Source organism: Struthio camelus, chromosome 7 (assembly GCF_040807025.1).
Source record: "Struthio camelus isolate bStrCam1 chromosome 7, bStrCam1.hap1, whole genome shotgun sequence".
Lineage (NCBI taxonomy): Eukaryota > Metazoa > Chordata > Aves > Struthioniformes > Struthionidae > Struthio > Struthio camelus.
Genome location: NC_090948.1, coordinates 12431712 through 12453373, shown reverse-complemented (window position 1 = coordinate 12453373; position 21662 = coordinate 12431712). Strand labels below are relative to the sequence as shown.

General features: G+C 42.0%; 1 long non-coding RNA gene across 1 annotated transcript in view; it reads left to right on the top strand.

Annotated features, from left to right (window-relative positions):
• LOC104142433 (uncharacterized) overlaps positions 1–21662 on the top strand; it is a 66648-nt gene that overhangs the window by 4191 nt on the left and 40795 nt on the right. The window contains exons 2-7 of the long non-coding RNA XR_693710.2: positions 11861–11948; positions 12506–12612; positions 13074–13260; positions 13361–15889; positions 16070–16156; positions 18421–18502. This is a non-coding gene — a long non-coding RNA (uncharacterized lncRNA). The remainder of the gene's footprint in view (positions 1–11860; positions 11949–12505; positions 12613–13073; positions 13261–13360; positions 15890–16069; positions 16157–18420; positions 18503–21662) is intronic.

Genomic DNA, 21662 nt, shown 5'->3' with positions numbered 1-21662 from the left:
AAGCAAACTATATGCTCCAGGGAGCCTTTAATTCCACGTGTAGTTGCTTAACTCCTTTTGCCTTCCAAACATATTTCTAAACCTTTACCATCACCACCTTTTCTGCAGGCAATGTGACAGGAGACCAGTGATAAAGATTCTCGTGTACTGGCTCTGTGGTAGTATGCCTCAGAGTATTGAGAACCCCACCTCGCTAGGCTCTAATAAATTCAGACCAGAGGCCTTAACCAGTAGTAGAAGATCTCATGGGATGAATCCAGCGGCAAAGCAATTTGAAATTGTGTTGCGTGGTTCCTGCTACTGTCTGCAAGATTAACATATACTGTAATCTCTAGAATAGCTAAGTAGAAGAAGATGGTGAGGGAAGGAGTGCAGTAGTCATTGCTAGAGAGATGTTTGAGAGGTTTTAGAGCAAGATCATAGTTAGCATATTTCTCTCCTGCCCAGTATGACCTGTACCAGTTAAAGGGGTGCACACAGTACTGCGTAAGAGTCACGTACAAGTAATTTCCTAATCTCCTTCAGGAAGGGAAAGAGACTTTTTCAGTATAGTTTTTATTGTATCTATAGGAAAAAATAGCGCAGTAGCCCTTCTTTGTGTAATGTCTTTGCAGGCCTTCTGATCTTTGCACAGTCATCTTTCCTGTGTTTTAACTGCATATCAAAAATAGCCACGTTAGGAGTGACATTCTTAATGAAAGCCTCACTGAAATTACTGTAATTTGTTATCGTAAACTGATCTGTGTATCTTAAATTACTTTTCAGGCAAGCAATCTCTGAAAATGCAAATATGTGGTATGGCACAGCATGGGCTGCAAGGAGGGGGAAGATATGCGTAGGAGGGCATCTTACTATTGCTTGATTTCCTGCTGCAGATAGTAATTAGAAGGGGAAAGTATTGTTTATTAAAATGCAGGTTGTAGGAGACAGTATCAGCTAGGAACAGTAGTTGGGTTTAACAAATGCAGAACTTCTCACCACCCGGTTTACAGGTTCAAATCTAGCCCAGGGTGGTGGCTGGATACTGTTGACTGTTAGGTTTCATATTACAGTAGCGACAAGAGACCATTGCCAAGATGACAACTCAAGGTGTTAAGCACAAGAATGTACTGAACAGTACTCATTTTCCAGAAAGTCTTAGTACATTAGAAGAAAATTCGGTTCAGGGAACCAAATGCTAATTTTGGCCTTTGTAGCTGGCCTCTCTAGGCTTCCCCTATATTCTTGTAGCTCCTCAGAGAAACTCTGAGGATGCTTCTTGGGATTCTCATGATCCCCATGGACACCAGTCTGTGTAATTAACTGGCATCCGTACTGCATGCCAGGTCTGAGAAGTAAGCTGCATTTCTTGATAGTGGTTCTCATGGCTGAAGACTTGTGTTCACCCTCTGACTTTTCCTGCTCTTTCTCAGTAACTCCATCAAGGCATTAGGTGGGCTGAACTGAAAGGCCATGGTTCCCCTTGCCCTTAGATCAGATCCTCAGACTCTAATACCACGTGCTCTGATCGGGTTAGCTGTGTGGTGGGGAAACTACCTGACGTTCTTGCCTTTGGCAGCTGTGATCAGTGGTCTGGAATGACAAAAATCTTGAACTTTTCAAATTAAACATAGCACAATTTTTAAAATATTACAAGACAACAGCTTTACAAGTAGAGATTTCTAAAGCTAAGTCTACAAAACCAGAAAGCATATTTTCACACCTGTGTCTCTGGGACCTCAGGTTCAGTCTGTTCTCGGGCACATTTTATTATGCCCCCCACTTCATTCAGTCTCTACACTTTTATCCTTTTCAAATTTTTGTTCCAGATTATTTTCTACAAAGGATCTTTTCAGTGCTTGGAAGGTGGGGGCTGTTGCCTTTCAATTCTTACTACATCAGTAAAAGGAAGGACTATCTTTAGACTGTCACCTCCTTTACCCCACTAGTTTAGCAAATCTGTAATACAGGGAGCAGCCCAATAGTAATGGGACAAACAGATGGAGAAACAGCATCCATAAAACATCAGTGTAATACAGTATTTCTTGCCTCTTCCTCATATCTGGTACCCTACCATATCTGGTAGATGCAATTAAAGGCAAGATACTGAAGTCAATGAATTTCAGGTCTAATTCAAAATACAGAAATTTCCCTGTGCATTTCTTTTGTTGTTTTTAGTTTTGTCTTCTTTGTTTTATAGGTTTATTTCACCCATTATACTTCAAAAGAAAAGAACATACTATTCAAGGCAGGTTCAGTAACGAAAATACGTCAATATCAAATCCAAACAATATTGTAGAACTCAGACTGAGGCTTCTCCATATGGTATGTTGATATTGCCAGCCAAAAACACAACATGCAACTTCCAGAGCTGGGTTTGATGAACTTTAAAATCTGTACAAAAATAACTGGCAACAGCTTTGCTCAACGCAAAATCCTTTCTACTCTCTCCCAGAAAGAACTGTTCCCCCTGCCGTTTTTCAGCACCTCCTCCTCCCCTTCTGCTTGTTCCTTCCTCCCTCTGTTCTGCTTTTTCCCACGTTTGTATGAATAGCCTCCATGCCCAATTCTTGCTCTTATGACAGAGAGAGGATGCATCAGAGTTCGCTGTCTGTCTTGCTTTCCAGAGACGTGACATCACCTGCTTCTGAGGAAAGTTGATTCCCTGCAGTTTTCCTGTTTCTAAACACTGTCTGTCTTGGATCAGTCCAGTTGTCTGGGTGTATGAATCAATTTTCCTGACCAGTCTCCAAAGGCTCCCTTGCTCTCCAACTTCCGAAACAGCAAGCAAATACCCGGTCCTAGTGCAAAACACAAACGTGTGGCTAAACCCTTGATTCCATTCAAGCTGAGGAGAGAGAGCAGTCTGCGCAGTGATGTGGGCTGATCGCGTGCCACGTGAGATAGGATAGCTTCCTCCTTTGGGCCTGCCCTTCTGTAGGACGACATCTATCATTTGTGGACTACGTGTCAGCAGTATTCCCCTTGACTAGTTTTGGGGAGCTGCTCCCACTATATTTGTCAAAGAGAGCCAAACACAGTGTTAGTCTCACGGTAGTTTACCTTCCTGGTGTTGTAGGCCAGTGAGAACTGGGGGCTGTGGCTGTAGACTTGCATTGTAGGTCACCAAGTTTTGCTTGTTTTTTTTTTTTTTTTAACCAGGAATTCTTGCACTATTATATCTATGGGTATGATATCCAGGAGAACTGTGTGAAAGTCCTGCCCATCAAAAATGTTTGTGAGAGCGGTGTACCTCCTTACTGAATAATCATCAGAGCATTGAAGTACTTGTTGCATTGAAATGGGAAAATAGAGCAGTGTGCTGAGATAGCAGCAGTGTTATTAATAGCTGCACAAGTCACTAATGATGATAGTGAGATGAAACCATAAGGAGATTATATGAACAATAGGTGGCAACTTAAAATGTTTTTTTTCCTATTATTTCTTGGTCCGTGTATCTGTCCTCACACTGTTACTGTCAATGATTTGATTAGTGTTGTTTCTGTGTCTCTAAATAACACTTTTATTGTCACATCCTACTCTCTCACTTCTCACTTCATGTCTATCAAGTACTACCTATTATCCACTTATCTATCAGTATAGAGAAACATCTTGTGTTAATGTATTGTGTTCGTTAAGACAGAATCTACTAGTTTAGTCTGTTTTCTGGTAACAGCGATGCAACCATGGGTATTTGGACGGTTTCTTCCAAAAACCGTGAATCTAGCAAGTGGTTAGCACAGGTAGATTCTGTCATGCATGTTTATGTAGATAGCTATCTGCTGTGTTCTTTGATTCATTACAGAGATCTGTGACTCAGGAGCTCATAACTAGGAAGAATTTTTATTGGGAAGGCAAGATGCAAGTCAGAAAGGACTCTTGCATGTTGTCAGCACCAACTGACTCTAGTAGCCACTGTTTCAAAGCAGAATGTGCAAATCAGCCCAGTGGAGAACGAGGTCAGTTATCCCTAAAGCATCCAGTCACAAAAGCCACTCTCAGTTTCTGCCTGTCCTTTCTAGAAGTGATACAGGAAAAGGACGGCAAAATTTGGATTAAAGAAACAGAGCAGTCCTCTTTGTTTCATGAGGAATGGGCAGAAGTGTGAGAGAAGTTTAGGAAAGAAATATCTTCCATGAAGGGCTGTTACAGAAGACAGAAAAACATGAAAAATGTCTGATGACATCATGAAGAGTGTGGCTCAGGACATGGAGTTCAAGTGACACTTGTTCAGTGCTCAGTCTTACAGGGGAGGAGTAGGCTCACAGTTTGCTTATTTACAGCGTTGCTAATAATGCTATAAATTATTAGTGTTCCAGGAGGGCTCAGAGGCAGAAATGGCACATGTCATAAACTTGTGCCTGGTCTACACACAGCATCTGTGCCGAAGTAGCTGTGCTTGTTTACACATGGGAATATTTACACAGTATAACCCTGCTAGTATGGATGCAGCTGCATAGGAGTGGAGGTGCTTATATCATTAAATCTTATTCCTGATAAATAAGCACCTTTTTAAAGCTTATATTTTATAAAAACTGTGAAGAGAAATGCCTGAGCTTTAACCACTAACTGAAGTTGCACACATACAGGAAAGTGTGGGAATGTAGCGAATTAACATGACGATGAGGAAAGTCCAGCTAAAGGAAGACACGTTTTTGGGGAACAGAGGTCTCATCTGGTTTTGGTTGGGGTTCTGATGAAAGATGTGTCATCATGGAGTAACCCAGCTGACATGAGATCAGTAGGAAAACCCTTTATATTCTCTCACTTCTCTTTTCAAACTATATCTTTCCACCAGTACTTTCCAGCATTATAATCCTGTAAGGCATGTATTAGAAATGACAGGACAGATAATAGTGGACTTCACATACATGAGCCAGTGTTGAAAGAGGTGGGTGAACACTATGAGCACCAGAAGATGTTCTGACTTGTTAGTGTCAGAAAGAAGTGTTTTTATGCTGTGGGAAGAGTATGAAGTGGCAAGGGTGGGGAAAAAAGTAGGTTAGAATGAAACCTCAAAAAAGAGATGTAAAATCCAGGGTAAATCAGGAAGTTAAAGGCTCATGTGGGAATTCTAATCAAACTAAAATGCAAGAAGTGGAAAGATCTTAAGTTAGCTTTAGTTAGTCAGAAAATATTTATAGCATCATAAAGAGAGAGAGGGGAAAAAAAAAAAAAAAAAAAGGAAAGATATATGTGCTTCTTCCAGAATCTGATAGTTTTTGTGTCCCAACAGATAACTCTAGACCCCAGTTCTAGGTAATCCAAAAAAGTAGCCACCACACTCATGTTAATTATTTTTAATTTTACAGAAATTTCATAAGAATATACAAGAGAAAACAAAACCTATCACTGACCATAGATTTTTTTTCCACTTATTTTTCTATGAAAAAGTAATTACTTTTAAATAGGTGCCTAAGGTTTCTTTACTAAGATACCAATGCAGTGGAGCTGCAGTACTGTGAAATCAGTGGAAAGTTGGTTGTAATTTTACTCTTTGTGAATAATAACGCCACAGAACAGCTTTATTTTGGTTAATCAGAGGTAGGTTGTGATGCAACAATTTGTGAATATTTCTGTAGTTTTGGAGTACATCTTAGTGGTGATGCGAAGCAAGTTATTTGTATTCTATTTCAATTTTTTTTATCTGTCTTTCTGAAAGGTTCTGAATGCTAATGAAGCTCAAGAAGACAATTTCCTTAGGACACTAAGCTTGAAAGAGCAATTCTTCAGCAAAAGGACTAGTAACTTAAAACAGAAGTATATCATAACCAATGTACTTTGGGTGCGTCAATGGGTATAAAATATCCAAGGGAAATGGATAGAGGTGGAGGAGTCGTGGTACTGGATAACCTGAGTCATAGCCAGGCCAAAGGACTGAAAGCCATGGATAGATGCATAATTTTCCTTCTGATGCCCCCTAAATGTTGATGGCTTTATGGGCGCAAGGGAGGAGAATTTTTAGGCCGTTATGCTTTAGTAGCTCTATTCAAAATAAGGGGAAGGGAAGCCAATGAAAGGAAGGAAAAGGCCCAGCTCTGACTTTCTTCTAGGGAGAGAGCAGTTTTAGGATTAGCACAGTGGGAAGAAAATGAAGGTTGTAACTAATACATGTTGTCTAACTTGTGAGTCATCTGTGGGGATTCCCTGCTGAACTGTTGCAGTACCTACACTGTCAGTGCAGGAAGGGCCCTGGTTAGGACCTAGGTCCTCTGTTCCCTTCTCTCTCAGCTCTGTGGCACCATGCTGGAAACTTTCCACAGTAAAGGCCATAATTTAAAGATCCGTGTACTAAACATTCAAGTCACTGGACTGTGGAATTCCCGTGATGTGCTTGAGGCCCCTTCTGGTTTTGAATACCATGTGCTCCTCCCCGTACACCTTCTCAAGAAAAAAGGGGAGGGAGGAAGGGAAGGAGATCAGTTAGAGTGGTATAACTTTCAATGCAATGTATTTGAAATATCTCTCAAGCTCCTCCATCATGTTACCTTGCTTCATGCTGTATCAGACTCTGTCAGGTTAGTCAGTGCTGTGACAATAAAAAAAACTGTGAAAGGATGCTAAGCCGAGCTAGCATGATAGCAATGTCACTCCATTGTTGCATGCCCACTACTCACTAGCATTTAAGGCAGAGCCTGAAAATATACCTCACCCAGTGTTGTACACAGCCATTTCTTAGAGCCAAGCCTTGAATGATCTTATTGGAGCTCAAAGGTGCTGACCAGAACAGGAGTAGCGTCAGGGTTGGTTGGATGCTGACACTGGTGTCCTGAGTGCAAAACCCCAGCCTCAGCATCGTGGAGGCTCTTCTTGCCCAGGAGATTTTGACAGCAGGTGTAGGTCAAGAGTACCTAATACCAGATCAAAGGCTGAATTAACTCAATCCACTCATCATCTTCCTGATTTGAAGAAACTGATTTTTTTCAAATTTCTGCTGTCATTAAGGAGGACTTCCCTGACTGACTGCTACGCAACCAGAAAGCCTTAGATTTTTATCTGAGGTGGCTATTTTACTGCCACAGAGTTTGAAACAATCTTGTGTACATCAGTGATTCAGAGAACAGGGTTTTCTCTCCAAGCAGATATGGAAACCTAAATAAGACAAAGTACTTAAGAAGTTTGCCTACTTTATAGTCTACAAGGTTGATTTTTAATGCCCTGTTGCGTGTGGAGCAACAAATCTTTATTCATGCATATTTTTTTGTAGGATGCTCTGAGCCTATTTCTTGTTCTCATGGGCATCTCCTACAGACAAGACCCTCTTTGTTGGCGCTCGCTGCTATTCTCTCATAAGAGAGTAAGTAGACAAGCCAATAGTGAAAGGAGCCGTGAAAATTGAAACTCTCCCTTTACTCTTACAAGCTGTGTCTCTAGGGCAGGTAGCAGTAAATACAGTAGCTGAAGAAGCTATCGCGCAAACCTTTTTTCTGATAAAGGCAGGCCGGAAAGTCTTTCTCAGTGGTGTGTTTTGTTAAGGATTTAGGCATGTAATTACTGTTATGTTAGGTGTCTACTGTAGATGCAAATCCTGTATGAATCACTGAGAAAACAATTTGGTTTGTCACATGCAACTTCCACTATAACATCCAGGAATGTCTATAGAGAACGTATTTCCTGTGGACCGTGCTGGCCCTTGGACGGTGCCCTGGGCTCATCTGGTGCTTAGCTGGGATTTTAAAATGTTATTCTGTCTTGAGCAAAAAAAAAAAAAAAAAAAAAAAAAAATCAACAGCTGATGGTGGTAGCACAGGAAATACTTTATGACAGCCAGTGTTGACGAAAGGGACTACAAGTAGATTTAAGAAGATTTAAAAACCTGGACAGAAAACAAAAAAGAGATTTGGCTGGGAAAGACTTCTACATCTGGAATAATTCAGAACCCATGTTGTGAGAAAGAGACATCTAGGAAACAGTAGTTGTTAGAGAGAGCTAAAAACCAGACCAGGGAGATCAAACTGGCAACGGTATGAAAGCAGAAGGATCATGTCAAACTGGAAAGTGTTTGGAAGAGTAGTAGGCCTTGGTCATGATGGAGAGAAACAGTTGATTTAGATGAGGCTAAGCTAGCGCATGGTCACTAACTTCCTTGGCCAGCACCACGAGGCAGTCCACAGGGACTAATGTGGGACAAGATTAAAGACTGATCTATGCAAAACGTTACTCTGGTGCCGTGGGGAGACTATTATCTGTGCCTAGACGAGCTCATTTATAGCTAACTCAGGCAAATAAAATAAGTGTCGTTTGTTCTTATTTCTTTAAACTTACCTATCTAAGCAAAGGATGATGGCAATAATTGTTAACAACTTTTGTAGACATTTTTGATTAGCTTGAGTGGTCATTTTTGGTTTTCCAAAAGACTAGATAGCTGTTTTCTTTTTGGTTCTTTAGGTTTAGTGGGGGGTGGAGGAACATAAGTATTCATATTTCCTTCCCCTTTCCACTGCTTCAGTGCTGTCACGGTCCTATGCATGAGAAGCAATTTCCAATTTTGTTCCTGCAATCAGCTGTGTTTGCAGTGTATGTTCTCTGGAGATCTAGCTACCTGATGCTCTGTGCATGTTAGGCAGATAATTAAGAATTCTCATTTGTGACTTTAATTATTTACGCATACAGAAGAAGGTAGCTGCAATGTTAGAATTTTGGGGGCTTTTGGAAAAACGTGACCCTAAAATTGTGAGCATTTATATTTCTTGTTCATAAAGTATATTTGAAGTGAATCTGAAGTCAGAGATGAAGATCTAAAATTAGCTCACTGGGCCAATTAAGCAGGTTGGTCTTATGTAGATTGATTAAAATGCACTCTCCAGAAAGACAGAGGAAATTGCATCTCACTGAGGATTAGAAAGAAGTGGCTCTGAAGTTTTTCTGAGAGGCACAATCAAGAACACAGCTTCAGTAAAGGGTAATGAATAAAAAGCACTTTGCACAATTACCACTGACCCTGCCTCATGCTGAGGACATTGTGATGACTGCGCTGGCATCCGTTTGTTCAGGAGAGGCTTCTTCCAAGGCTGCGCACAGCCCCAGTCACCTTCTGTCACCTTTATAATTTCAGCTGGGTCGATTTCCTCCACGGAAACACCCACGCAGATGAGTAGCGTGTGTAGTCATTTAACCCCAAATGGAGTGGTTTTAAAAAAAAAAAAAAAAAAAAAAAAAAAACCACGCTCCTTCTGCATGTGCGTGTATGTCCCTTCTCTGCATGGACTGCATTGCAGGTTTATCTTGGAAACTTAGCCCAAATCTTTTCATCACTTACACAAAGAACCCTCATGCCAGTGCTCACTCACTTTTAACGCGTTTTATTGTCCATCTAGTGAGGTAGAACAGAGCCCAGGCTTCCTTTAAAGCTAGGCTTTGGCCTGCTCCCTTTGCAGGAGGTAGTGAGGAGGTAGCTAAAGCCAAAGGAATGGAGCTCAGGCTCCTACAGGTTACTGGTCTTGTGTCTTCTAGCCACAGCAGCACTCCCTTCATGTATGCCCCAAGCTGTCTGCTGCTTCTATATTATCACTGTCAAAGTTTAACTCAGTGTCGTGTGATCTTTTGTGTTTTCAGTACTTGATTCATTTCAATCAAATGACCTTAAATAAAATCACTGTAAAAATAAATTTCCTCAGGCAGTCATCTTTTCGTCTAGGTGAGTATTTTATTCAGGAGGATTTAGAGGACTTTGGATATTTGTCCAGGATTTCTGGATATCTCACAGCCCAGCTGGAACAGTGAGACATCAGAAAGTCCTGGGAGAACTATCTCTAGAGCATAAACAAAATGAGGCTGAAGTCCAGTATCCAAAGCCCAGGACCTGACATTAGTATCCTATAGTGGATTTGCTTTGTCTCTGAAAGTCACGTCCTCTGTTTTCAGATGAAAGCTGGGGAGCAGAGCATTCACACAGGCCATAGAGCAGGCCTTAAACAGCTACGTGCTGTTGGGGCTTTGGGCTGAGGATCTGTTGTGGGATTGGCCTCAGGGTAGTGCTGAAGTTAAAGGCTGGTGTGATGTAGCAGCTGTTCCAGTGGATTCCAAGTCAGAGAAGAAATTTCTGATACCTATAAAATTTGCACTGATTACTTAACACACCAAAACAAAAAAAAAAAAATCAAAGCTGGATTTACTGCCGTAAATTAATATTTAGTGCATACTATTCCCTTTGTAACTTTGTCCTGATAGTTGATTCTTACACAGCTATCAAGCATTGGCCCAAATGAATTGTAAATCCTAAGGGTTGTTTTGAATAGCATATTTCCATTGAACTGGAAACATATGATCTTCTCGCATTCTTCATTGTTTGCCTATAGTCCGGAGGACAGAAATGAGGACGTTGTGCTATTCTGAGTTGATACCAAATCTCTGGAAATGGTACATGGAGAGGCTGGCTGCACAGAGCTGGAGGTGAACGGGCAGTGCGTATTCAGCTGATGTGCCCCCAAGGCTTTGTGGGTCTCGTTTGTATCACAAGACTATTCTTGGATATGACATTTTGCAGTGGTCTCATCCACCTTCTACTAGGGCTCCAACTTGAGTAATGGTGCTGTGGAAGACCCTGTTCAGGATATGGGGATGCCAGACTCCTGTAGAGAGGAGTTTCTGAGTGCACAGCATGCACCACAGTTGCTGTCCTCAGATTTCTGATTTTAAATGCTCCTCTCCCCGCTCTGCCTCACGCGACCCACTGGCCAGAGCAAGAGTTGCCCCACAGTCTGTATCCTCGGTGAAAAACTTCCACGGCATAGCCTCTCATATTTCTGTTGCTGTTTCGATACCTGTCTACACACCTGGAGAAGCTCACATGGAAGTGTTGGATCTCACACAACTGATTGCACGTTCAAATAGAGCTTCCTGTGCACGTTGTGTCTGAGTCTTCTGCGCTGGTGTGATGTAACTGTCCGAGTTCCTCATCAGTCCTCCAAAATTTTTGAGACAGCACGCTACCCAATCTCACAGGAACTGCAGTAGATGGAAAGGACAGATGTTCTGGGAATGACTCTAGCAAAAAGGCTGGGGAGCAAAGAATGACATTTTTGGAAACTTCTCTTGAGACTGTGAAGGAAATCTTTATCTTTTAAAATTCTCGTTCCTGCTTTTTCCTCTTTCTTTATTTGATAAATTGTTTTCTATTTACAGCCAGCACTTTTTAATGCATTCTCCCTCCCCCCCAGTCTAATGGGTTCCTATTTTCTCCTTCTGATAATGTTACCATATGGTTCTATTATGCAGAGATTCCCAAACATCTATTACAACAGTCCTGAAAAGTAATTAGGTGCTACTGTGGTGTAAAAGCACATCTGTGATGAAAGGCTCGCAATGGAAATAATGGGATAAAAATGTCCCAAGACATTTTTCTATCCTTTTTCTTCCTCTGCTCCTTTTTTCCTCCCCTGCTCCCTGCTGCCCTCCATGAAAATGTAAGTGGTGGTATAATAGAGGAAAAAAGTCTGTGAACAGTTATTTTCGTTTTCTTTCTCAAAAACAATGCACAGTACATTGGTATTTTTTGAGATATGATTAGGGGAAGAGATCTCCAGGGAGAAAAAGCTATATATTTAGATTGTGTACATTTAGAATAGAACTTAATTCTGTGCTGATAACCAATAATATACACTCTTTCATCCAAAAGCCCTCCTGTGCCCTGTGGGGAATACAACATATGTCCAGCAAATTGGAAACCATGTGCTTCTGTGAACGCGTAGTCCCTCAGCTGTTCTCCTGTTCCCTTCTCATTAATGGTTCCCTGTTAAAGCAGTTTGGTCTCAGGATTCACTCAGCCTTCAGTGAAAGCTTGGCCAGGGCAGAAAGTCAACAGCATTGTGTCTAGCTGCTAAAATCGAGGGAAGGGTTATTTCCGTATTCCTTTTAATATTGCATGTTCTGTGTTTTGAAGGGTTTCGGGCAGTTGATTTTGCTGGAGAATTTCTCAGAGGGCAAGTGAATGGGTGAGTAAAAGTTTTCTCAGCTCCTGATAAAAACAGGTAGGGATGTCTCCCACACATCATCTTCTCCCTGTTGTATATTGGGAAAATAAATGAAAATCAGGATTATCAAAAAGAAATTTCATGGAGGCTTTTCAAAACCCATTTGCTCCCAAGCCCTCTGTTTCATCCTGTCATGATATCAGCCCTCTGGTACTGCTGCTGAAATTGAGCAGATACTGTGTTTGTAATGAAATAAGCCTTCATGTCTCCTTTGTGCATCAGAAAATAGAAACCAAAAGGGCCCCAAAGCATGTTTTTTTTTCCTCTCCGCTGTCACCTTTGAGCAGAAGCACTATAATACAGCAGGATCACTGGCTAGAATATAAAAGCAGTTCATGCAAAGGGGACCAAGAGAGTTAACATGCTGCTGCCTTCCTCCAGCAGGAAAGATTATCCCAGATAAGGAAGAGCAGGGTAATGTTGGACAAATTAGTTTGACTCATGAACCCTGAGCTCTTGTCAGTATTAATGCTTGCCAAGTTAAGCAGGCCCAGGCTTTATTATGAGGACTTATCCTCAGAGGCCAATGCAATGCAGCCTATTTTGTCTTACAGATCCCATTTATGAGAGGCTCTTGATCTTCTTCAAAGATCCCAGCAGGTTACTACAAATGGATTTTTTTCCTAACTTGAGCAAGTCAGTGTCTTGACAGCGACTGGAGGTAAGTGGCTTTAGTGGTGCCTGTGGGTTGGAGGCATGCACAGCGTATCTTTTCCTAAGCTTTTTGCATAGGGATAGACTTTGTTCTGTGTTTGCACAGTGTTTAGGAGCACAGAGGGGTTCAGCCCAGGATGGGTGTTTCTAGGCACCGCTTCAACAGTAATAATCCAGACAAGGCCTAGATGGTCTTGATTAATCACTTAACAGCACGGTGTCTAGCAGTTCACAAGCATTTCCACATTTAGTTATTTATTTCCTCCCACTGCCTATCCTCATCTCCTCCCAAATTTAGACCTGAAAAACCAGTGTAGCTATACCAGTCAGTTGTCTGTCAAATGATGCTTCTGGGCAAATACAATAATTATTAAGGTTTACTAGCCTGCTCTTTCTCTCATCAGCCAGGTGCAACTTGTTCTTTTTTTTATTTTTATTTTTTTCCTTTTTTTTTCTTTTTTTCTCCAGAGAGAGGTGTTTTAAAAAAAAAACAGCCTTCCAAGCTCATTGTGGCCATGGAGTCAGCCATCTGTCACGCAGAGCCCCCAGTATCACGTAGCATTCGTAAACCGTAGGTGATTGCTGGGTTGTCACAGTTGCCATAACGACTTCTCCGGAGGCTCAGAAGCGTGGAGTCGGCTGTGCTGGAGCAACGGTGAGGCTTCCTGATTGTGCAAGGTGGGAAGCCTCTTTTCCGCTCATATGAGCTTCCTCACGAAAGCCACCCTCCTTTTTAGCACTGCTTTGTATCGCAGGGGGCTCTACCGAGCTGCAGCGTGAGCAGAAACGAAGGGGAAGGTGGCGAGGGTTGTCGGCGTGACACAGCCAGCCAGACGCACGTGAGAACCTCGGGCAATGCGTGCCAGCTGCTGTGGTTGACGGGCCGGACACGCTGAGGGGACACGGTCAGGTAGTTAAAGCCTGGAGTCAAGCTTTGCTTTAACACGTTCTACTGCGTTCAAAAATTGTTCCCCAGTTAAAATCTTGAAACGAGTAGAGAGGTGAGGTGTGGGAGCAAATTGCACACTCTTCTGACTTTCTTCTGCTGATTGGCTCTCTTGTCCATTCATTAAGGGACGTTTCTTTAAGCAGTAAAGAAAAGTGGTTCTTAAAAAGAAAAAAACACACCTTAAGTATTTGCTGATACATGTTTGAAAACTATCTGGAGTGAGCAGAATAATTGCCATCAGATGTGAACACCCCTGGGATGTCAGTGAAGTGATAGAAAATGCCGGTGTCTGCTTTTATGACTTGTCGGTGGGCTTCTTGCGCTTCTGAGGTAAGAAAACAAAGATCAGCCTTTTCTTTGAGCTCTAGCGTACGCTAGAAGGGGCGTAAGAGATACAGTTCCCATGAGGAAGACAATATTTGTCCTGTCACAATGTCAAATTCTCTTTTTCTCCTCTTCTGATTTGGTGTAGAGTTCACATATATCCATCCCCAGGGAACCTGATTGGTTGCAGTTGCCTGAAGGGTAGATTGGGAGACAAGAAATGAAGATTTTTTTTCTTGCCTCTACCAGAATATTCTTCTATGACCTTGGGCAGTTCCTTTCTCTTTGCAAGACTAAAATAAATCTTTTACATAATGCAGACAGTTGTTACCTGTCTCACAGCAGTACGGAGAAGTTTGTTTTGTTCAGGCTTACAAGATTCAGACTTGAGATGAATATACTTAGGCTGGTTGGGCGAATCTGAGGTTGAGACTTGAATTCAATCTGTTCAGTTAATTTTTGAGATTCTTCTGTGGAAAGCACTGACTGTTTAACCGGAAGAGTTTTCCCAGGAGACAGGCAAAAATAAAAAATATCTATGTTTATTCTGGAGGAGTACATATATATAGATAAATAGATAGATATTCTCCAGAAATGTGTACTCTTAAGTGGAAAAAATATTTTTGTTACAGAAAAAGATTCAAAGAAAATATCCCTGGAGAGAGCTGTGCTGTGTTCATTCATTAAATAATGTGTGTCTTTGCTTCTCATCTGCTAGCTGGAAAGAAGCTCCAAACAAAAGCTTTTTTGTCATGAAAATCGTCCACCAACCTTTGCCAACTGTCAGTCAGAGAAACAATACGTTTGAGAGCCAGATGTGCCACCCACCAAAAGTGTGTATGTGAGCTTGGGTTAAAGGATGGAGAAAGAAATTTGCTCTCATAATAGGCCAGCACAACAGTGCAAAAGCAGCTCTGCCAGCACAGCTCCTCTCTCCCATCCAGAGAGTCGATGGGACCATCTGGCTTTCTCTGGGTTCAAGTTTTCATGGGCACGGTTCCCATCAATACCGCAAAACGGAAATCATTTGTTCCCAGACCTGATTGCAACACAAGTTGTAACTGAGTCCTTGACTCTTGCAGTCTCGATTGGGCCATAGGCTGATTTAGGATGAGTCAAGTAAAGACATGGGATATACATGAAGTATAGATGGGAACAAATATGACAAAGGAATGTCATAGGTCGCAACTAAATCCCCTTATATCTCATAAATGAAAAATTGAAATCACAAATTGCCAGGCTGGCACAAAAGGTTTTATGAGGCAGTTCTTGTTTGCCTGATGCAATCTCAAGGGTTAATACCACTAGCAGGAGTGACTTTTCACCACTTCCTTTCTCCTTCCTGCTATCAGCTGGCGTGCTTGGGGACTGCAGAGTCCCTGATGGCACTGCACCCTGCGCATGAATCAGTACAAGAGCTTCAAACAAGAGGGTTGAAGTGGTGGCCAGCGCACTGGATTAAGCTGAAGGTGAATTTGAAAGGGCCCATCCAGGAAAGCAGCTGGTTGCTTTAGGTATATCCTGGAATCATAGGAATAATATAATTTGACAATAACGCTGAAGGTATTTGAGAGAGGCTATTCAAATCAGTCATCCGCTCAGTAAGCCCAGAATTAGTCTCTTGTGCTTAGTTTGCCTGAGTGAACAGGTGAAGGTAGTAATCATCTTTAAACACAGTGATAGTCAGTGGTTTATCACACCAGAGCAGATTTAACAGTGTAAATTATTGACAGGTGCATCTATAGTGACTTTTTAGCCTTTACTGCAATGCTGCAGGGTAGGTAGTTTTGAAGCAGGAGAAGTATTTCAGTACTGAAGAACTTCCCCCTTCTCTGTTGGTAAATATGTAAGCCATACAGAAGGCTACAGACGTTATGTAACGATGGGGTGTTTTTGTCTCTAGTAGTCAGCATACACTGAGCTCAGAGTTCTTGCTATATCCAGTAATTTCAAATTACTTTGAGTCTGCAGGTCACAGGACACCCTGCAAGGTGGATGCTTATCTGACCAGGTCTGGTATACGGTTGTAGTTGGGGGGAAATCAGAGAGGGAGGGATGTTTTACCGGTGCAACTACACTGATTGGAAATGTGGGTCACTTCTGTTTTATTTTTAAACAGGAGAGTTGTAATATTGTAAAGCTTTTTACAACTATGCTGCTATTCTAGTAACAGAAAACTTTTATGCAACAGAATGCTTTTTCCTTCCCACTCTGGAGAAACTGCCTCTGTGCCAGTACAGGTTGGACTCCTCCAACTGTACCAGTGGGACCGGTTAAGGTAAAGTATTATCTTCTTATGTAGACATGCCCTTGGTGCCCCTTAGGATTCTTAGCCATCACAGCGTTCAGTCATATTTTTACCATACATAGCTAGGAAAGATTCACTGACAAATTCACTTTCCCAAGGGCTGCCTTTAGAAGCTGTATCTCTAGGCTGCAGCTTTAACTACACCACCTATGTCTGTCATTTCATCACCTATAGATATCGGATATATTCAGATCTGCTCCTACTTTCCAAAAACATTGACCAAAACAGTTCTGTGAGGCTGAGCTGGCCGTTGCCCAGCAGTGGAATATGAGAGCTGTACAGCTACTGATAAAAATAGCAGAACATTTCTCTCAAGCCCCTAACAAGCTACAGACTCCCTTTCTCCCAATGCAATTCATCTCTGAAATGTCTCAATTTTTCCTGATGGCAGAAGAATAATGTACCATTCTTTAAAGAGCCAAAAAACCTGCTCGTGTTCGACTATAGCACAAAAAGCCACAAGCCAGGCTTTCAAAAGCTAATAATGCTTTAGTCATTTTAAGTACATACAAGACAAAAATCGTTTGAGAGAAGCAAGATGCCAGAATTAGAAATTCAATGCCGGAAAGCAGCCTGCATTTCCTGTCACTGTGATATTATTATATAGTAAAGGCTGCTGCCAGGCCAACTCTTCTGTATCTCTCTTTGCTATGTAGAGAGAATCTACCCAAATATCAGCCTTTTTCTGCATCTGTTCACCTACCTTCTTAGTAACTTTCAAATACCTGGCCATAATTGATTTGCTCTGCAGTAGACCACTTATAAATAAATGCCTTCCTAAATAAACCTCTGTCTGATTCATGGAGTAACACTGAATCACTCGTTAATTTGCTATGTTGCTCCCTGAAGTGATGAGAAGGGTCCATTGGTAACTAAATGGGTGACCAGGAATGATTTCCTAGCACTCTTGATGTTGCAGACCAGAGTGACTCAAAAATTCGTGGCAAAATCAGGGGTAGAGCTCTTCTCTTTCTCTTCTCCTCCGAAGGCACAAGCTTGGATCACTCACAGAAGCAACTCCATTTGTGTTCCCATTACCAGAGTTTATGACGCAGAGATGATCTGTTACTGTTCAGGCTTGAAACATGCTTTTAGACTCACAGATTTTAAAGCCAGAAAGAATCATTAGGTTATCTCTCCGGACCACCTCTGTCATATATAAACTGCAGAATTTCATCTTGTTTATCCTTGCGCTGATCTTAGTAACTTCTGGTGTTTTTTTCTTTTTTAAGCATATCTTTCAGAAATACACCCTTGCTTTCATTTAGAATATCCACAGATGGAAAGTCCAGCCCTACCATTTGTTGCTGTAGTTAATGTAGGAGCAGTGCTTAGAACCAAACACGTTTGATTGATGTAGGAGTGACACAGAAAGTTCTGCAGTTCAGCTCTCACCTTCTCTGTGCTCGTTCAACCTGTGTCCTTCGAACTGAAACAGCTATATCAAAGTTCATGCATATGCAAGATGGCAGGAACTTTATTGTCAATGTTTGATTCCAAAAAACGAGAAACACTGAGTCCTGTCAGTAGTTTCCTCACCGAGCTGGATGTAGGCCAGAACTGAAGCTCTGAGCCTTGTGTTTTCCCAATGTTTAGGAAAGCACATAGTCCAAATTCCACTCAGATCCTTTCCAAATAAAAATAATAGCCACTTACAAATCAAAAGGCCAAATTCTCAAATGTGTGCTGGGTTTAGCCAAAGGAAGTAATATCACACCGTTGCTTTCTGCCAGTCCAGTGAATTTTCTGAGTAGGGTGACTCAAACAGCAGGTAAAAGTTGAACTGTTACCTCCTCTCTCTGGAGAGGTTTGGCAGAAGTAGTCTTGTCTACATGCTGCAGTTAGGAAACTGTGGCCTTAGGGACAAGCAAAGATTGCCATTTCAAGTCACTCTCCCATGACTTGGCAGTGCCTGGTAAGATGTGAAATGAGCAAGTGGTCCCGGCACAGTTCCTTGGCAGTTGCGTTTCCACATTGCAGGAAACCGTCCTTGCCCTTTGCACTGATTGGCATCTGCATTAGCAGTCTGAAATGAAATGTCTGGATGGCTCATGCCTAAGTGAAGTCTGTGCTAGGAGAGATCATCCAGCCAGTGCTGAGATATTTGCTAAGAGGACATCACATTTGTTCAACATCAGCAGTGCTTATGCTGATGGACAGTGAACCCCGTAGGTAGAAGGCATCAGGCTCAAGTTTGTGAAGTGAGTGCTTAAAGTATTTCTTTATATTTTCAGGAGGCAGGAGAAAGCCAGCTGTTTTGCTTACCTTTCTACATTCCTTTCTTAAGAGGATGAACTACTCATTTGGGAACCAAACGTATGTGTCAGTTTAACGTGCAGCTTCAGGCTACAGTCTTCCATGGCAATTTCTGGTGACTAGTGAATCAAGCTGGACCAACTTGAAGTTGATATTTCTTTCCAAAAGTACAAAACACTCATAAGATAAATTGATATCCTTCAGGCAAGTGGAATATGGTACTGCTCCCACGTTTTCTGCATTTAGGCATTCACCAGTCGGTAACCCCAGAAACCCATTTTTGGGATGTTCTGGGCTTCACATCAGCTTAGCTTTACAGCAATGCCCACAATTACATCCACTGTAGTGTTTGCTACAGAGGAAAAATCTGCCGTCACTGATCATCTTCCACTAAGCTGTAGTCGCCTTTGCTCACATAAGGTCAGAGGACTTGTGCAGGGTACTGATTTGCTATATATCTGTATGTATATCTCTTTATTTAGTTTTCAAAATGAATATTGACTCACTTAGTTACTTCTTTAAAAGTAAATCACTTTTTTTTAAGTATCATTGAATGCCGGGGATTCTCTGTACACACAAAACACATTGGTTTCCATTTGATGAAGCAAACATCTATTTTTATTTTCTTGTGTGATGCATGCAGAATGGACTTTCAGTATAGAATGTCAGCATTCAAGGACATAGCTTTACAGGTGTTGCTGTTATGCTGCTACCAAATTTCAGTTTCTTTTATGTCATCTTGTAATGTTTCCCATAAAAGTTTACCTCTGAGGTATGTTTACTCAGTGGGGACTAGCCAAGAGTATGTACTATAGCCAGCTGTTATGAATTAAGTGATTTATCTGGGGCGCAAAGAGCGTGGAGTCATGCTTTAGGTCTGCACTCTTGCTGAAGGAAGCGGTCCTGTCCTCCCCTGAACATCTGGCCACGTCTTCCTGCTGCCTCCCTTGTCAGTGCTGGCATTTTAGGTTAGTGAGGAGGATCAGCTTGCTGTCTGTCTGTAGACTTCTCAGGGTTGGTTTTCAGCTGGATCAGCAAGCCAGTCTGGCACTTTACCCAACCCTGTGATTGCCAGTACCCACACAAGAGAGCTGTTGGAAATGTATGGCAAGGAGGAAACAGACTCAAATTGGCTTAAACTGATGATGAAAGCAAACCTTTTAATGAAAGCTGCTACTCCATGCTAGTACCGGCTCTTCTTCCATGCGTGTCACAGCCATCCTGTCTCCAAGTGCTGCTTGGTTTTTCTGCTTAAAGTTGTTTACAAAAATCTCGCAATAAGGTCTAGCTTTGATGTAGGTCGAGTCGCATTTTATAAAGATAAATGGAGATTCTGATTTTCATTTAATTAGATCTATCTGGGGATTTACACTGCATCCTCACCATAAGGTTTCATTTCCTGCTTCTGATTCAAAGGAACTGCAAAACCTGAAATGAAAGTTGGTTGAAGCCATGATATCTCCGTCATTATTTTTTTCCTTCTGATAGCAAAGGCATATGAAATGTAATCTTTGGGTAGCACTGAAATAATTGGACAGGCCAGTTTGGCTCAAGAGGCCTTTAAAAAACTTACCAAGCCAAGGTATTGTCCCAGGTTGGGAGTAGATCTGGCCGGGTGACATTATGGGTTGGATCTGGTGGCAAGAGGTTTGTACCCGTTCAATGGCAGCATCTTTCTACATTGGATTTTGTGTTTCGAGTGTTGCTGTGTATTGCTAACGCAGTTGGCTAGATGGCGCTGGAACATACGTGTCCCTATGTGAATGTGACCATCTTATGATCAAGTGAGGGGACTCGGTCAGCTCATCCTCAAGTTTCAGGGTGAGCTAAGGAAAAAAAAAGCTGTCTGCTTCAGTGCAGACATGGCTTAATGAGTTTCGTGTGCAGAGTTGGAGAGAGTATATGTCATTTGCTGTATCTTCCAAGCTGTGAGCACTTAGACCTGAGACAAGGCTCCTGTAGGGTGCTTGCTGAACTGGGGAGGGGGTCTACTAGCATGACTGTACAGGATGTCCCTGACAGGGTCACCTGGTGGGAAATGGCTCTGCTTTTCGTCTCTTCTGCGCAAGAAGCTTAAACAAAAATGAGCAATATGTCTTCAGTGAGGCTGCCCTTTTCTGTGAAGAACGAGGAAGCAGGATTTAGGGTAATTACTAGACTTACAATGTTCCTGACATGCAGGGTGTCTCAAGGTCTGAGCCCTGCAATATTCATGCAGCCTGATAGCTAAGATGGGAAACATTTATCCCATGGTGGCTTTTATGAGAAGAGTACTTTAAGGCTTTTTCACCTACTGGAGCTATGTGAAGTTGCAGTAACTATATAGAAAAGACTCTCTACCTCTGCTCTAAGGGTGTTAAGTGATTATTTTAAAATCTATACATATTTTGTTGTTTTTCTTGGTTGACTGATGAAAGTCCCAATCTCATCTGGTAGTTGAACTCCAGCACTGGTTATCTGCATGGATCTCAGCCACTCTGTGAGGTCCCATGTGGTTCCTGAATGTTCCAGCAGGTTTCCTGCATCAGACAGCACCACTTAAGGCAAGAGTCTCTGTCTAGGATGCTATAAAGCCCTCAAAAATGTGATAGAGCCTCTAAAGCCCTATCACTGCAAGGTGTCTCAGGTTCTTTGCATGTCACCAGTCATCCATTGTGAATGCTCATTATGTCACATGATGCTGGTCCTGAGACACAAACAGGTTGGTTGCATGGCATTACCAGAGGAAGGGTTTCAGCCCTGGGGATTTTTCCTCCCCTGAGAATTGGGTGACGTCTGTAGCCTGCAGAGAGTCCCTCTGGTGATTCCGTTCTTCTCTCCTGAACTGTTTCCACTAGTAGATTCACTACATTTTGTTTTAAGTGGCTGTGACCAGTAACTCAAAGTATTACTTTTTAGGCCTCTTTCACTTGCTGTGTCCTGCCGCACCTGATTTCCGGCAGCTATGTGCAGGCAGCAGAGCTGCTGCAAAGGTAACTCCAGCAGGCAGAAAACTCCCTCAGCCAGAGGCTCTTTCCTGTACCTGTGCAGTATCTTTAAGTTCCTCTGGTCAGTTACAACTCTGAGCACAAATTATACCAAAATCTCAAAAACTTTGAATTTTAGGCAGCTGCTCCTTTCCATCAGAAAGCTGATCAAATAAGCTGTAGGAACTGTAGGACTGAGTGGAGACTTCAGTGAACAGATTTGACTCTGGTCTGTATCCAGGCTGTGACCATTC